The following is a 19,067-nucleotide window of genomic DNA, read 5'->3' on the forward strand; positions in this document are numbered from 1 at the left end:
ACCCTCTTGAGCTAGCCTCCGCCTCAATCTGCTCGAGATCGAGTTCCCGATGACATGTCATGCTCCTTCACCGTTCCCGTGCTTGAATACATGCCTTCCCCACCACCATGATGCCTTCGACTATAGTTTCCGGCGAGTTCAGTGCCATGCCCTCCACAAAAATATCATTTTGGTGTTTTTCTATCATGAAGTGGTTAGTTGGGCTATTTGGTACGGAAGATCTTCGGTTCCGGAGCAGGCGGCATGTTGGTTGGTCATCGCGTTGGTAGTCTAAGATGTAATGATGAATACTATCAACATTGTTAAGAAAATCGTTAGCTGACAGCTGCTCGGTTAGCTAGTGAGTAGGAGATTAATAGGTAATCAGCAAGTTAATTGGACATTTAGTCAATCAATTAGTCGATTTATTAGTTTATCGGATGCTCAGTGACCCTATGAGTAAGTATTAATCGGCAAGTTAATTGGTTAATAGGACGAATTCATTAACATGGACTATTAATGTAGTGTGATGCATGTATTGCTATTTCAATATTTATACACTTGTTTCAACGTAATGCAATGCACATGCAACCATCGATAGTATAGAATGTGCAAAAACGGTGTCGTGCCAGCAAAAATGCTGTCACAATAGCATATTTTTTGGGCGTGAAAGGTTACCAGCGACACATCACTAGTAGGACAACAGACTATGATGGATGAACGGATCTGTGTGTCACTAGTACATTACATACAAGTGGTGTATGTAATAGGTCGCGAGCCAACATTAACCGCCTACCACTGGTAGCTTGTTAGCAGTGGCGGGGCTCCCTCCATGCGCCATTGTTGAGCCAGTTGCGCAAGCCACTTCTAGCTTGTTCTACAATAGTAACCATTTTACTACATTGAGATATATAAATATTATCATACACGAGAAAATTACACTACACCTATATACTATAACAAAAAAAATTATATACATAGTAAGGACGCCTAAGTCAATTATTTAATGAAATATGTATGTACTTGCAACATGAACATATGAAATCTTATTCATGTATTAATGTCATATTTTTTGGGTCTAAAACAAAGTGGTCTACACCATATTTATTCAGTACATTATAACTAATAATCTTTGTCATACTAGCATATATTGTACGTATCTTTTCCTAATAGTAAAACAGTTACTGCTTCTGCCCTACGTCGTGGATATTTTGCAAAAAGGTCCCTGTCTTTCCAAGTAATTAACCCGTCGTTCCTCTTTAAGTGACTAACCAGGAAAACGTTTCGTTCTTACAAAAAGAACCTCGTGTTTTGGAGTATTCCACCCGAGATCCTTCTGTTAAGATAAGGTTTCGTTTATGGCGCGCATGTCATCCGTGATGGAGCGCCTGCACTCCCTCGGCCTTTACCGCTTCCGCTCCGACGACTTCCCTCCCGAGTACAACTACAACCACCCTGCCGCCAGCGACACCGTCGGCACCAAGCAGCAGTACAACAGGAGCCGGTCTGAGCCGGCCGCGAGGAAGCCCGCGAGCAAGACGGGCAACAAGGCGGAGAAGGCGGCCAGGGCGAAGGTGGCGACCAAGAAGGCGGTCACGGCCGAGGTGAGGAGGCTGGAGCGCGCCCCGGTGCCGGCGCCGGCTCGGCTGGTGCAGCACGCGCCGAGGGCTCCCGCGGCTCGCGCGGTGCTGACGAAGGCGAGGCGGCCGGATGTGGGGCCGCTGGAGGCCGCGTGCGTGGACGAGAGGGCGGACGACTTCATCAACAAGTTCCGACAACAGCTGCAGCTGCAAAGGCTCAACTTGCTGCTCAACTACAAAGGAGATGCTCAACCACGACGCGTAGCAGATGCAGACCAGCACAGGATTCAACGCTTCGATTAGCTATCCCCGTGCTATTTTCTGCAGCCTCCACGGGTGGTCTCCTCTCCCCAATGCCTCCTAGGAGAGGGATCCAAGTCGATCCTGCACGATCTGGAGGACCCGGTTGCCGATGAAGAAAACACAGAATGAATAAATAAAGATTGAACACAAATCAGGGCATAACAAGGATCCAAATCGATAAACTACCGAAGATAACACTAAGATGAAGACCAACGGATTTATATTAGGCAAAAAAAGAAAAATGGATCCACCGGCAAGCCATTGAAGAGGGGGACACCTAAAGAGGGGGGGGACATGAAAGAGGGCCAGAGAAGCTAGGCTGCAGATGCATCAACGCGCCAACCAACGCCTCGTGCAAACTAGGAAGGAGGAGGGAGATGGACAGGCGAGGAGCCAACACAGGAAGAGAAAAAGAGCAAGCTTTGAAAAAACGGACGGAGAGCACGAGGAAGGAGGTCGGGGCAAAACACTACTCTGAGCACTTGGTTCAGGCTAGCTACTATCTCTATTATTTCTTTGTATGTAATTATGTTGGCTGCTCGTAGGATATTCAGACTAAAATATCCCACAAATATATTTCATTTACCCACGGACGCCCACGTATAAATTTATGCAGCCTAAATTAGTGGATGTGGTCTTGAATCATGGTTATTTGGTTAAAGGTATGTTTTCTTTTTCTCCACGGGCTCTTTTGCTAGTTAATACTGAAAAATATTGTACGCAACCAAAATTGGATGGTAGAGACAACATTAATTGTCATGGTTATATCTTTTCTTATTTGGTGTGGTGTTTTAATAGCGATACAATTATTTTTCTTGTTTTATGAAAGTAAATTGTCTATATTAGCTATATACTATCATAGACATCACCTTCAACAAGGTAAAATTAATACATAACGGTGCATACATGTTTGGGCCCATGTTAAAATCGCTCTCTATGCACAGACCATTAATTTCTTTTCAAGATATCATTGTGCCTTTCCTACTAAATTTCACTGGGTGACGCGTCTATGAGGATGCCACAGATGCCTTGCGTGGGCTGACCTTTCACCATGCGCGCTATGCGGATGTATCCGTTTTCACCCAGTCTACCCCCATGAGTTTTTCATAATCAAGTATCTTATGGGGGTTTTATACTCGTGTGAGGTGCCATAGCCCACCACCGTCATATCATGATCCAGGTTTGTCCCACATGGCCCCACGAAGACGCCTTCCCCATAGCTTAGGAGGGCCGTCGAGTTCGAATCAACTCCCACCACCACAGGTTGGGTTGCCACCGCCTGCTCCAATGCCACCACCTCATTCGGCACCACCTGTTTGTAGCCATCGATGGTGACAACCTGGTTCCGGTTTGGCTTGGGCACCAAGCAGTGGCCGTCCTCATGGCCAACATACGGGTACTTAGCCTCTGTTTCGATGCCGCACGATTGCATTATGTACTTGAAGCCTAACTTTGCGAATCCACCTTCACACCCGGTGTTCCCTTTGTCGCAGTCCACGAGTTGTTGCGCGGACAGCGACGTCAGGTTCCTGGTCCTGATGGAGTTGATGCCCTCCACCGCCGCTGTTGCCGTGAAGGCCCAGCAGGCACCGCAATACGCTCCTTCTCGCTTCACGCTTGTCACCGCTGACGGGCCTTTGCGCTAATCCGCGGATGCCGGGAGGCCCTTGCGGCCGACGAGGGCGTCACGCCTGAACGGGCCCTGTCGCCGGTGCTTCCGGCCATCAGACTTGATGTTGGAGCAGCGGCCATAAGCACGGTGGACCTCTTCATCGGTCATGTCACCGAAGAGGTTGAGGCTCAGTTTGTAGGGTGCATCACCTTGGTTGAACTTGTGGATCATGCGTGCATTCTCCTTGAACACGTTGAAGCGTCGGGCCTTGTCACCGAGGTCGCGTTTCACACTGTAGTGCTCGCACCAACGCACATATAGCGCTTGCAAGGAATCCTCCGACGCCAGGTCCTTGTGCTTGATGTCCATGGCGATGGCGATCACCCCCGACGTAGTGGCAGCCAGCACAATGGTCACAAGTAGCATAATCGCATTTGCTCTTTCCATTGTTGTGTATAAGTTGCTTCGAGTGTCCTAGGATACGTAGCCATGGACCTCCTTATATGGGAAATTTTCATCGTGGATGTACGCGAGTGGAACGACCATTCAGGAACGTATGTCATGCTGGATGGTGAATTAGATAGTAACTGTGCAAATCTTGTGCACATTAAATCTTATGCATTTCATGTAGATCTTAACCGATCCTAACCTATTCTAATCGTCTAGGGAATAAAGAACCATCGACCATGCATGCATCCTTCGAGAAATGGTAGAGAAAAGGTAAATGTGAAGATCATGTTCTTGTTAATTACTCACACCTAGAAAATCTGCCAATTTATATGGTACAAAGGGAGTAATACAAAATTATTGAAACAAGAAGCAAATAAGCCACCATATTCATTTCACTTATGTTAATAATATCTAATCAATTGATTGTAAACTTTAATGGTCTAAATTTAGATGTTAAAAAAATGTATATCCCGGTTGATTAGATGCTATGGACACGATCCATCGATTTCCGTTGACCTGCATATACTCCAAATTGACAAAAAATAATGCTAAACGCCGGGGTATTACATGCTTATACAAGCTCAACCTCCCCCCTTAATCCAATCAGAACCTACCAAGTCGGAGTCACTCCGTAAAACCTGCATGTTAAGCTCGTAAATATAGCATTGTTGTCACATGTAACGTATAATCTAGGTATAAAGGGTGAAGTTAAATGTGCTACTTAAGGGTGAAGTCAAATGTATCCACTAAACTTGAACACTAGCTGAATCTAGTTTAGTTCACAAGTGTGTGTGTGTCGGATGAAGGCGGCAAATCGGCCTCAACGAGAACCAAGCCAAATATGTGATCATGGAAACCAACCTTGAGTTGTGAAGCAGAAGCAAAAACATTGAGCAAGCGATACCAGGTCTTAGATAATATAGCATGGATGGATCATGCATGTGGTCAGTTTGCTTGTGTTCTGTTATTCATTGTTGTGGCAGTGAACCAGAGTGCCATGCATCTTATCTGGCTTTACTGCAACAACTATAATGTGGACTGAACTGAACCATTCTATAGTATACATAATTTCAATGTGATAGGAGAGATTATATTGTTAAAAAATCAACAGGTCACAATGCATATTGTCAAAAAAATAATCAAAAGATCACAATGCATATGATTTCCACATACTTTAGAGCACGAATGTGAGTTTCTGTTGCCAGAGGGAGTTGCAGATGACAAAAATGTTGCAGTCTATCAGACAACCACTACCACTGGGCCACCCTGTAGAGGCATGGAAGTGTTGAAAGATAAGGTGAACTAGTCTTCCATAGAGCATTTAGGAAATCTTGCTCTAAATTCCACAACTAGTTTGCAATTAAAAATATTACGACACTACTTTCTTTTTACCACAGTAGGCAAACCACATACTGTTTTCTCAAAGTCAAAGGTGCAAAGTTCCCATTTATCTGGCTACTAACTGAAATTGAAGTGCCATGTTGCAGCCGAATAACTTCTTCCTCCTCTCTTACTCAGTCTCTAGGCAGTAGAGGCAAGGGGTCACCTCTGGCCATGGCACTAAACTGAGACATGATTTTCTGGATAATGTGTTCAAGCTCTTAAGTTAGCAATCAATAATCTTCCATGGAGCATCTGAGTTACCATCTTCAAGCAATAAAGCTCTTGTGCGCGCTGTAATATAGTTTTTGCTCAAGCTCTTAAGTTAGCAGTCAATAATCTTCCATGGAGCATCTGAGTTACCAGCTTTAAGTAACACAAATCTTGTGCGCGTTGTAATATAATTTTTGCGTGAAATGAAGCATCAGTTGCTATTTTTCTGGCTACCACCATGAGACTGACTGAATGTAAGAGTTGTGATGCAAAGGAAGAACCTTTTTCTCCCATCTTACTCGTGTGTCACCTGTGGTCTTTCAAATAGTTGAAGCAAAGGAGCACCTCCATTTGCAGGCGTCGGACTGTGCAACTGAAAAGAGTTTGAAAGCAAAAAAAGAAAAAGAATTGTGGAGTCTGTCAGACAACCTCTGTGCCACCCTGCACCAATGTGAGCTGGACAAGAACGATCCTCTACAGCCATTGGATGACACCCATCAGGTGAATCCTGGCCGTTAATCACGCTCTGGCCTAGAGGTCAGAATGCATCAACCAGACTGAAGTGTTTGCCTCCTTATTGGTAAAGGATGCAGCGGTACGAGCCTATAGAACAGATCCTGTTCAAGTAAGGTCGTGATGAATTGAGCGACGCCTAGCCTTATAAACTGGTTTAGCATCGCTTAAACTAGCGAGGTGGGACTAATTAGGCAGCAGTGCCTCCTCTGTCCTCAGTGAGAGCATGGACGTGCGGGTCATGGTCCCAGTTCAGCCGAGGAATGTATTTCTTGCCTTTTTTCTACATTGCCTTTTCAATTTGGTTACGTCATTTTTCCTTTATCTTTTCCTAAATTAAATTACAGCCGGCCATTACAGAAGTAGCAGGCACACTGATTAGGGGGAGATTTTCTTTTTCCTTTTTGTGCAACAGATAAGACCGAAACCAGAGAAAAAAATGGACGTGATTCAAGTACTTTTCCGAACATCACAAAACATATGGATTGTGTAACTAGTACTCCTTCTGTTCCTAAATATAAGACCTTTTAGAGATTTCTTTATGAACTACATACGAATGTATATATACATCTTTTAGAATGTAGATTCAGCCATTTTACTTCGTACATAGTCTATAGTGCAATTTCTAAAAGGCCTTATATTTAGGAACGGTTTTCCAGTACATGATATATGGATGAATGCAAAACTGCGAACCTGAATCTCTTTCTTATACAAACTGAAGCCATGATGAGAAGGATCATTAGGACGGATTGATATATGTTTGATTTCTCGGCATCTATCCTATCCATCTGAAGAAAGGGTATTGATGTCACACTCTGACAGCTAGATTGCCAGATATTGATGACGGATGAATGCATATGAGGGTTGCAAAAAAAAATGCCAGCCCGGACCTCTTCATATAGGGCGTGTTTGGTTGCCTGGGTGGCTCTAGCCTGCATCGTATGGGGCATCCTGGGTGAGCCTGGCCTGTTTGAGTGGATGCAGGGATGGGGTGAGATGAGTGTTTGGTTGATTGCATGATACGGATGCACCAGAGATGCTATACATGACAGAGGGGGGCTCGCCACGGGGACGGAGGGGGTGGCCGCGGGATGGCTCTAGCAGGTGGCTCGCCGCGGGGAGGGGCGCCACGGTGGGGGAGAGGGGTGGCGTCGGTGTTGGGGAAGGAGGGTGGCCGCGGGCTGGCTGAGGCGGGAGGGCTCACCGCAGGGAGGGAGGGGGTGGCCGCGAGCTGGCTCTAGCCGTGGGGCTCGCCGCAGGGAGGGGGCGTTGCGGTGGGGGAGAGGGGTGGCGCCGGTGGTGGGGAAGGGGCTGGCATGGCGGCGCGTAGACTCGTGGCCCAGTGAAAGGCATGGAGGAGCGACATCATCCTCCGGCGAGGACGACGACGACGGAGTGGTGGGCTGCATCGCGGGTGCAGGCAAAAGGCAAGAACGAGCCTGCATGAAAGAAACGCTCCGATCCTGTGTTTCCCTCAGCCTGGCTGGGAGGCCTCTTTTTGCATCGACTAGGCCAGGCTGAGAAGACCATGCAGCCAACCAAACATGGGCCATTTTGCATCTCGGATGCAAGCCAGGTGCGAGCCACCCAACCAAACACGCCCATATAGACCAGAAGACCGAAACCCACTTTGGAGCATGGTCTCACCTTCAACCAATAAGTGAGGATGAACACAGGATGAGCTGAGGCGGTACCAAAACCAAGATCAACAGTAAAGAATAATTGATTTAACAAAAAGTAAGGAATAATTTTTCAGCATCTCTGAAACAGGCTAAGTCAGTCAGCCACTCCCTCTATAAAGAAATATAAAAGCTTACAAAACATGTGAAGGAAGCAACTTTAGCTCGTCTGGTTTGTTAAGGCAGGGCGACGACGAACGTCGATAACCTGATAGACAACAGAATGCTGATCAATAACCTCATGGATGTGGAGCAAGTATGTACATCACAGGTGGCTCCCAAGCACCGATGACACAACAGGCGTCGATCGGTCCGTCGACAAGGGGCTCAGCTCTATTCTTCTTATGCAGAGTGTGCATGCTTCTGGTTATGCGTAAAAAACAGAATGCATATGACAGTGAAAAATGGTACTCTACCGAGAACAAAGTGTTGGGGAACGTCGCATGGGAAACAAAAATTTTCCTACGCACACGAAGACCTATCATGGTGATGTCCATCTACGAGAGGGGATTTCCGATCTACGTACTCTTGTAGATCGCACATCAAAAGCATTAAGAAACGCGGTTGATGTAGTGGAACGTCCTCACGTCCCTCGATCCGCCCCGCGAACCGTCTCACGAACCGTCCCGCGATCTGTCCCACGATCTAGTGCCGAACGGACGGCACCTCCGCGTTCAGCACACGTACAGCTCGACGATGATCTCGGCCTTCTTGATCCAGCAAGAGAGACGGAGAGGTAGATGAGTTCTCCGGCAGCGTGACGGCGCTCCGGAGGTTGGTGGTGATCTAATCTCAGCAGGGCTCCGCCCGAGCTCCGCAGGAACGCGATCTAGAGGTAAAACCGTGGAGGTATGTGGTCGGGCTGCCGTGGCAAAAGTCGTCTCAAATCAGCCCTAATAGCTCCATATATATAGGAGGAGGGGAGGGGAGGCTTGCCTTGAGGCTCAAGGAGCCCCAAGGGCTGCGCCACCAAGGGAGGAGGAGTCCTCCTCCAATCCTAGTCCAACTAGGATTCGAAGGTGGAGTCCTTCTCTTCTTTCCCACCTCCCTTTTTTTTCTTTTCTCTTTGATTTTCTATCTATAGCGCATAGGGCCTTCTTGGGCTGTCCCACTAGCCCACCAAGGGCTGGTGCGCCACCCCGAAGGCCTATGGGCTTCCCCGGGATGGGCTGCCCCCCCCTCGGTGAACACCCGGAACCCATTCGTCATTCCCGGTACATTCCCGGTAACTCCGAAAACCTTCCGGTAATCAAATGAGGTCATCCTATATATCAATCTTCATTTCCGGACCATTCCGGAAACCCTCGTGACGTCAGTGATCTCATCCGGGACTCCGAACAACATTCGGTAACCAACCATATAACTCAAATACGCATAAAACAACGTCGAACCTTAAGTGTGCAGACCCTGCGGGTTCGAGAACTATGTAGACATGACCCGAGTGACTCCTCGGTCAATATCCAATAGCGGGACCTGGATGCCCATATTGGATCCCACATATTCTACGAATATCTTATCGTTTGAACCTTAGTGCCAGGGATTCATATAATCCCGTATGTCATTCCCTTTGTCCTTCGGTATGTTACTTGCCCGAGATTCGATCGTCAGTATCCGCATACCTATTTCAATCTCGTTTACCGGCAAGTCTCTTTACTCGTTCCGTAATACAAGATCCCGCAACTTACACTAAGTTAGATTGCTTGCAAGGCTTGTGTGTGATGTTGTATTACCGAGTGGGCCCCAAGATACCTCTCCGTCATACGGAGTGACAAATCCCAGTCTCGATCCATACTAACTCAACGAACACCTTCAGTGATACCTGTAGAGCATCTTTATAGTCACCCAATTACGTTGCGACGTTTGACACACACAAAGCATTCCTCCGATGTCAGTGAGTTATATGATCTCAGGGTCATAGGAACAAATACATGACACGTAGAAAACAGTAGCAACAAAATGACACGATCTACATGCTACGTCTATTAGTTTGGATCTAGTCCATCACGTGATTCTCCTAATGACGTGATCCAGTTATCAAGCAACAACACCTTGTACATAGTCAGAAGACCTTGACTATCTTTGATCAACTGGCTAGCCGACTAGAGGCTTGCTAGGGACAGTGTTTTGTCTATGTATCCACACATGTATATAAGTCTTCATTCAATACAATTATAGCATGGATAATAAACGATTATCTTGATACAGGAATTATAATAATAACTATATTTATTATTGCCTCTAGCGCATAATTCCAACACAAAGCATTGGGGAAAGATAACCTGTACTCTAGGTGCTTGATTGACAACAGAATGTTGATCGATAACCTGATAGACAACAGAATGCTGATCGATAGCCTGATGGATGTGGACCAAGTATGTGCATCTGAACAGGTGGCTCCCAAGCGCCGCTGACTCAACGGGCGTCGATCGGTCGGTCGACAAGGGGCCCGACTCTATTCTTCTTGTGCAAAGTGTGGATGCTTCTAGTTATGCCTAAAAAACAGAATGCATATGACAGTGAAAAATGGTACAGACAATCAAGCTCAGTGTCCAGAACAAGACATTGGGGAATCACAACTTTTTGGGTGTTTTGGCCAGAACAAGATTTAGTATCATTTTTTGTTGCCCGGACTGTTGTAGGTTACAAAACAAGCTTTAGTCACAATATTTTGTTGGTAGTTTAAAAAAAAAAAGATAGCATAAACCAAAAAAATTAGTTGCACCAGCCGGGAATCGAACCCGGGTCTGTACCGTGGCAGGGTACTATTCTACCACTAGACCACTGGTGCTTTGCTGGAGGAAGTATTAATAAAACATTTTAGTATCCTGTTACTAGAAAACCAAAGAGCATTTGTGCAAGCAAGACACAGCTTCGATCCACATAAATCATTCTAGTTCTGGGCACCTGTAGGAGACGCCAACGTGTGATAAAGAAAGACACAAAAATTATTTTGACACTAGGCTACCCTGACATGCCACATAAATCAGCAGGAACTAGAACATGCCAAGTAATATCGACCACGACCACGAATTTGTCCATATAATAACGAGTAAACACAATCTGCTGCCGGAAAAATGAAGAACCAAATTAACAAATATAACTCCGTCTCCAGGTGAGATGGAAAATCAATAATGGGCAAACAGACCACGATACATTCGTTTTCTAGTTCTCTTCTAGGGAAAAAGGCAAAGCCCACCTTTATAAATAAAGCCGAATAAATGGTGGAATAGCCATACACATTGAAACAGAGGTCCAAAAGATACAGAGCACATGGCATTGGAGCACACAGGCAGGCTCGGATCCTAGATGCATGTCGAAGGACGCATCCAGATCTCTAGCAGCGGTGAGAGACTTTCCCTGCTAAGGAAATCCATAATTTTAGAAATGCAGTCAAATCATACTCATGATCTGGTTGAATTCATGGTGATCCTGCTAACAAAATAGGAAAACAAAGAGCAGATGATGTGGGTGATAAAAAATTCAAGCAAGTAGCAAATTAAGCATCCCCTTAATTCTGTGTGTGGGAGGCTGGGGGTTCAACAGATGGCTGTTTGGTTGAAGATGCCCTTCAACGGAGTATGCTCCAGCATAAAATCTTCTGACCTGGGAAAAAAATCAACCGCTTGATTGATTTTAAAGCCCTGCTCATCAGCCTCTAGCATAATTTTTGACGCAGTTATGCTTTTCTATATTTATTATTTTACAGGTATTATTCCTATTCCTAGTTGGTTTATAGTAAGCGTAATGCTTCAGTAACCACAGACAGTAATATTACAGTAACCAAACAAGTTTTTCTCTGTTTAGCTGCAAGAACAGGGGGCACCCCGAAGGCGCTCTTGCTGCCACAGGTGGTGAGCGGGTTAGATGGCTTGCCCGGTGAAGTTTTCTCGGATGCTCAAAATTCCAAATGAAAAAAAGCTATTTCAAAAAGAAGTTTTTTTCCAAAAAAATAAGAAAAAATAATTTTATTTAAAAATATTAGGTTGTTTTCATTGAAATTCTCTATTATTGTTACTTATTAGGTTTATTTTAATAAATTATTTGTAATTCAAAAAATTAAATCATGTGACATGACATCAAGACCCAGGTTGTTTATGATTGATAGCTTACTATTGTTAGGAAAACAACAAGTGCAGACTTGGCCGGGAAGTTAGACGATTTGGAATGAATGATCTACGCTAGAGCAGTGAGGATGGGTGATTAGATAATAAATTGTCAAATAATTCAAAGATTTGAAAATTGGATATAAAACATATAAAAAATCAAAAAATATTCAAAAATAAAATTTGAAAAAAATAAAAAATAATTCTACCTTTTCGGGTCAAACAAACAAAATAAACAGACGGATCCTTTAGTCCCGGTTCGTAACTAGGGTCCTCCCTCCCCCTCGCTCCCAGCCCCGCCACGTGAAGGGCCATTAGCCCCGGTTCGGGGCCGAACCGGGGCTAGCATTAGTCTCGGATGATTAGTCCCGGTTCCTGAAATGGGACTAATAGCCCAAACGAACTGGGGCTAAAGGCCCTTTTTCTACTAGTGGATAGAGCGCCCCGGGAGGCCGGGAGAATGTCGATGGACATGGCATGGTGGTGTGTCACCCCTTGCATTGCACCGGCGATAACTCCTGCTTCCCCCATTTCCTCACGACCCAGCCTCTCTTAGAAAAGAGCGGGATTTCAGCAATACTTTCCTTGATCGGTCAAGCGACAATAATGTGGAGGAGGAAGCAGCGGCTGCTCAGGAAACAAAGTTGTTCCGTCAGGTGATTTCGATAGTGCTTTGTTTCGCAGAAACTAAAGTTGGTCGCCTTTGTCTTCTCTTCAAGCACCGGACAATGGTGAGCTGTTTCCGATAGATCCTCTGGAATGGATGGGTTGAAAATATACGGTTGTAGGGAGTAAGAGATGGCCGGGTTATACCTTCTCCTTGGCTCGAGGATCCCGAGCCTGACGCCATGGTGTGGATGGCGACGACGGCGATGGCCGTGGGTGTGCGTGTGTTGTGGCGGCGGAGCTTCCCAACACTTCAGAGCTAACCTAGATCGGTAGGTTGTGTTGATGGGGTTGGTGACTGCGCGACGAACCTCGTAGTGTGTGCCCCAACCCTTCACCTCTTTATATTGCCCAGCGTGACAGGGGGCCATTGATCATACGAGGGTTGGGTGCCCCCGATCAGGACGCGAGGCAAGGGCCTGTTCGACCCGTTGGGCTTGAACGGAAGGAGATCAACCTAACAGTATCAACCCAGAACTGGATGAATTTATCTGGTAACTTGCTGTCGACAATGAGCCTAATGTTCACGTTCCGCCATTATCTGTGCAGCTGCTTCTACTGGGTGATAAATTGGTTGGAGAAGCTTGTCACGCCCAAGATGCGACCCTATCCTCAATTTGGCACGACGGCCTCGTCAGGGATAGAAGCGCATCTCGTCGTGTCGCAAGAATGGATATCGTTACAAGTACATGTACTGAAAAGAAGAGATATATGGAATTGGCTTACACTCGCCACAAGCTACATCAGAGTCACATCAGTACATTACATAATCATCAAGAGTAAGAGCGGGGTCCGACTACGGACGAAAACAAATGAGAAAAATAAGAACGACGTCCATCCTTGCTATCCCAGGCTGTCGGCCTGGAACCCATCCTAGATCGATGATGAAGAAGAAGAAGAAGCAATTCCAAATGAACAATCAACGCGCTCGCGTCAAGTAACCTTTACCTGTACCTGCAACTGGTGTTGTAGTAATCTGTGAGCCATAGGGGACTCAGCAATCTCATTTCCAAAGGTATCAAGACTAGCAAAGCTTAATGGGTGAGGTAAGGTTAAGTGGCGAGGTTGCAGCAGCGGCTAAGCATATATTTGGTGGCTAAACTTACGAGTACAAGAGATAAGAGGGGGGGGGGGAAGATCTACGCATAACGGACGTGAGCTACTAATGATCAAGTGAATGATCCTGAACACCTACCTACGTCAGACATAACCCCACCGTGTCCTCGATCGGAGAAAGAACTCACGAAAGAGACAGTCACGGTTACGCACACAGTTGGCATATTTTAATTACGTTAACTTCAAGTTATCTAGAACCAGTGTTAAACAAAGTTTCCACATTGCCACATAACCGCGGGCACGGCTTTCCGAAAGATTTAACCCTGCAGGGGTGCTCCAACTAGTCCATCACAAATTACCACAAGCCGCATAGAAATCCTCAATCACGAAGCTCGCGATCTCGTCGGATTTCCTAGTGGAAAACCTCAACTCTGAGATTACACAAAGCATCACCGGAATCCCGATGCACAAGATATCTCGTCAAAGGTAAAACTAATCTAGCAAGGCCGCCCGACGTGTCGACGAACCCGATAGGAGCCGCGTATCTCGTTCTCAGGACACGACGGATGGAACTAGCTACGGGTGCCAAACCTCGAGTTTCCCCGTGGTGGCCCCGCAGGCAGACCGTTTGGGACCAACACCATCAGCACTGGCCCCCCCTGTTTATGTAAAATTACTCCTCGGGTAGCGCTAACTCCCTATGCATTTCATTATTATCAAGTTATTATGTTGGGCAAATGTAGTACCAATGTTGGGCCTTGCCAGACCAGCTTTAATCTAAAACGAATTATCAAGGGGGTCCCCATAACAACCCCGATCGTGTTAGGAGCGCTCAATTATGGAACATAACACCGGTAGCCGAAACTAAGGGGGCAAAGGTGGAACAAAACACCAGGCTAGAAAGGCCGAGCCTTCCACCTTTTACCAAGTATATAGGTGCATTAAATTAAATAGCATTTAATAGGGTGATATAACAAGGAACTCATGTTTTCACATGGAAGCAACTGCACCTGCAACTAGCAACGCTATCAACAGGGTTAAGCAAGCGGTAACATAGCCAAACAGTGGTTTGCTAGGTTGAACAGGTTGAAGGTTATCATGGCATTGTTGAGAGGCTGGTATTTAACATGTGGTAGGCAACGAGACATAATCGATAGAAGCGGTAAAACTAGCATGGAAATGATAGTAATGGTATCTGGGGAAATGATCATCTTGCCTGAGATCCCGCTTGGAAGAAGAATGAATCTGTGAAGCACACGAACCGATGTAGTCGAACAGGTCCTTACATCCGACACGCTTGCTAAACTCTATCGCGACGGAGGAAGCCGGAAACACAAATCAACACACGGAATTCACCACACGATGCACAACACATATGATGCATGAGCAGCTAAATACATGCAAGACACGGCATGACAATTCACACAACCAAACACTACACATTAAGTGAAGTTCAATATGCAACGAGTTGCATATTGACGAAATCCACGCTTATTTATTTAGTTCTATCCCGATTAGATACACGGCAATATTAAATGTGGTTAAACATGGCAAGAGGTGAAGCATAATTAAACTACCTATCTAGGCATTTTAAATGAGGTCGGAAATGACACATAGCATCTCCGAGACGACCTCACATGTTAATTTACAATTCTGTCCAGATCTGAATTAACACATTAATTTGGTTGTTAAACAGCAAAACAAATAGGTTCACGTGATTCTACGCGTCAATACAAGCAATCTACACATAAAGAACATCTCCAACGGAGCTACGGTTCAAAAGTTACAAGCATCGCAAGACATGATGTCATGAATGCAACAAGTGTGCAACGACGGCTACTGACACTTCAACACATGCAACCAGCAAGAGAAAATGACACTACACAAAATTCTAAGCAAGTTTCATGTAGGACACGACCACAACGGAGCTACGGTTCAAAAACTACGATCAAAACAAGAAATGACTACAATCTGCCAAAATCAGCCACATAGCATATTCTACGCCCCACAACTACGAGCTACACAACTCCGATAAACTCAAGCAAGGCATGGCACGGAAGAGGGCAAGAAGCACTACTACGAACAACTAACAACAACTAGCATGGCATCATGGATCGCTAGGAAAAGAAGACACAACATGGCATCTCACACACTATTTCAGACTTAGTGAAAATTACACCTCGTGAAAGTGCAGTTTTCAGTCTGAAGCAATATTGATAGCAGAAAAACCTATAGCTACAAGACTCCAAATGGCATGAAAATTTACAGCATGCTAGAGAAACACAAGGGGTACAACTAACTCCATTGCATCAACCTCAAAAGAGCTACAGAACACAAGGTGCAAGCAAGACAAGACAGCAACAAAATATAACAGATTCCAGACTTAGAAATATTTCAGCTCCTCTAAAACAGCACTATTTCTAGCAACTTGAGGGCAATCAAAACACACCTAAACATGCATTTCTATTGCAACTAAAAATACCAGAGGCTAGTCTAAACACCCAAGAAAACTCTATAGTTGACAACTCCGTCAAACGAAGCACGCAATAAATCCTACCAATTAAACAAAAGGGCAACATGGCAAAATACCGCGCGAAATAACTTGCTATAATGCTAAATCTAATTGCACAGAAAAATCCCATGGATTTTTCTACCCCGGAAACATATAAAATATGTGGGGTTGCAACACAAAATAAAGCCACACAATAATGCGGGGGAATAACCTATATACGGGAAAATAAACTAGAGGCAATTCCCTACATGCAAAAATACAAATGACCGCTCTAAAATGCATGGAAAAATGGTCCCTAAAACATGGGCATTTATTCTACGGCATACGAACAACCCGGACACGCGCGAAAAATAACTACGGGCAATAAACCTATCGAGACAGCACGTAAAACTAGGCATTAGGCATGCTAAACTAAATCAAACAAATATGCAAGTTGTGAAATTGCGTTCTACGCGCAAAACTAGACGAAATCCATATACTACACATCGCAAACCGACTAACGGTTTAAAAGATACACGCGTTTTAAAATACGTCTATTTCTCTAGAATTTACAATAATTCCGAAAAATCATCTATATTACTAACGGGCCTACAGCATGCGCAACATAATAAAAATGCGCTGGGGCGGGGTATAGCCTCACCTTTGGGCCGGCTCGGATCGGCCTGGTGAGGAGGCTGGAGCAGACTGGGCCGGTGGCCTCGAGGCGGACCAGGGGGCGAGGCGAGGCCGGTCTGGGCGTTGCGCTGGGCCTAGGGCGCCTGACCGACTGGGCCTCGACACGGGGCGGCCAAAGAGGCACAGGGGAGCGCTGGCTCGTCGAGCTCCTCGCTGGCTGCCGAGCCCGACCATGGCGCCGGCGGATCTGGCGTTGCCACGGCTCCCGGCTCCGGCAGGAGCAAGGGGCGGCCGACGGGAGCGGGCAGGGCACGGGAGGAACGGACGGCGGCGGACAGAGAGGCTGCGGCGGCGAATCTGGCTGGGACCGAGGGCAGCGGCGGATCAGGTTGGGACCGAGGGCGGCGGCGGGGCTACACCGGCCGGTGGCGGCGCGGCGGCGCTAGGGTGCGGGCAGGGGAGCAGGAGGCCGGCGGCTGCTGCTCTGGATCGGGGCTCCTCCCGATCTGGAGCTCGGGCACGAGGCTACGAGAGGAGGAGGATCTCCTGCCTCTGTAGGCTCTGTGGTCGCCGGACGTGTCCGGTTTGACCACGGACATGTCCGGTAGGTCGGAAAACTGACGAATCTGGGCCTTTGGATGGAAATCCAATGGTCCAGATTTGTCCTGGAATGAGATTTCGGTGAGGGAGGAGATGGGGCTAGCAGGTGGGTTTTTTTTTGAGGGGGTGGCTGCAAAAATGACTAGGGGAAAACTATACTGAAGTGGGAGGGGTCTTTCTAGGGGGTAATACTTATATAGGGTTGGTCTATGGTGGGGTGGACCTCGTTTGTCCGATCGCGATCCGATGACCACGAACGGAGGAAGTGGCTAGGTGTAACTAGCGGCTGTGTTGAGAGGTTATCCGGAGACGAGAGGGAGAACGGGCGGGGCGGCAACGAATTTAAAAACACCGACAAACGTCCGACGAATAACCGGAGATGGTGCCGCTACGGTCGACCGTTCGGGTACCAGACGGACTCCGATTGCGACGAAACTTGATAGGCGGCCTACCTATATTAAAATAACACCGCACGTCAAATCTCAACCCAAACAGAGAAAGTTTTCAACACACTTTTAAAACAGGGTTTCGAACGATGCCGCGGGCGTGTGCGAGTGCGGTTGGACTCAGAACGGACGACGACGAGAACTGACAACTACTAACGAATGCAAGTTTGAAAATTGGCGGCAACGAAGATGCCGATGCAATGCAGATGATGCGCATGATGCGATAATGATGCGACAAAATAACAATAGACACACGACAAAAATGGAATAGAAGGGGAATCTTCTGGAACGTCGGCATCGGGCTGTCACAACTCTCCTACACTACAAGAGGATCTCGCCCCGAGATCCAAGAATTAAAGGGGGAGAGGATGAGAAAGAACAAGAGGTAAAAACTTAGTCGCTTCTTTGATAAACGAGTGAAACCAACGACCCTTGAAGGTTGCAAAGAGATGAGAAGTGATATGAGAAAGAAGCAAGAATTCACAGAAAATTTCGGCAGCACTTCGGTAGGAAAATGGGACAAAAAATTTGAAAAGGTAGGAGAATTAGACAATATTCATAAAAAACAACTAAATATAACAAGGGAACACCATGATCTTGATAGAACAACAAGATTGACCCAAAAGAGCAACAACACAATGCCTCCGGAACAATAGAATAGGAACTAGCTCAAGCGGAAGAAGAGAATGAAGAAAAGAATAACAACTATCATCACAATAGAATTGAAGAGCCTCTGGACAGAGAATTGACATAGTAGTTGGAAAACCAACAACGAAAAGAACAAGATAGTAGTGGGCTTAAGGAAATAATCTCACATTTATAAGGTGACAACCAACCACCAAAAGAAACAAGGAAGATTGGGAGAAACAAGATATGAACAATTCTTACACCAAGAGGATACATTGAGAACTTGGATTAATGACAAGCACCATGACAGCAACAATCCATAGGAAAAGCTTTAGGTGAAATCCAACCCAAGATAGCTCAATGAAGAAATCATCGGTTGGAAATATCTCATGATCATAGAATCGGTGGGTTTAATTATCTCATTCTTGAAAGGAAATCTCTTCGAGGCTCCTACACTAACAAGACTGCTATAATACCACCTCAAAGGATAAAGGAAGAACAAATGCACTTGGGAATGCAAGAGAACGGATACTTGAGGTTCTCCAACAAGAGTCTTGAAGAACACATGAGAATAGATTGAAACCTTGATGAACCACCATGAAGGACCTCCGTATACAAATGAATGATGCAACGATATGAAGGTAGAAAATAATAAGAATATGACCTTGCCAAAATTTAGATGAAGCCTCACAAAGAGATACGTAAAAGAACTTGGAACTCCGGAAAGAAATAT

At 45.9% G+C, this 19,067-nt stretch overlaps 2 non-coding genes and 1 pseudogene across 2 annotated transcripts; all 3 read right to left on the minus strand.

Moving 5' to 3' along the window:
- Positions 1–2,846: 2,846 nt before the first annotated feature.
- On the minus strand, positions 2,847–3,921 carry LOC123405068 (annotated as a pseudogene).
- Positions 3,922–5,931: 2,010 nt separating this feature from the next.
- LOC123406697 lies at positions 5,932–6,152 on the minus strand. The gene has a single exon (XR_006612356.1). It is a non-coding gene; the product is annotated as a small nucleolar RNA U3 (small nucleolar RNA).
- Positions 6,153–10,426: 4,274 nt separating this feature from the next.
- On the minus strand, positions 10,427–10,497 carry TRNAG-GCC. The gene has a single exon. It is a non-coding gene; the product is annotated as a tRNA-Gly (tRNA).
- Positions 10,498–19,067: the final 8,570 nt, after the last annotated feature.

Source organism: Hordeum vulgare, chromosome 6H (genome assembly GCF_904849725.1).
Source record: "Hordeum vulgare subsp. vulgare chromosome 6H, MorexV3_pseudomolecules_assembly, whole genome shotgun sequence".
Classification (NCBI taxonomy): Eukaryota; Viridiplantae; Streptophyta; class Magnoliopsida; order Poales; family Poaceae; genus Hordeum; species Hordeum vulgare.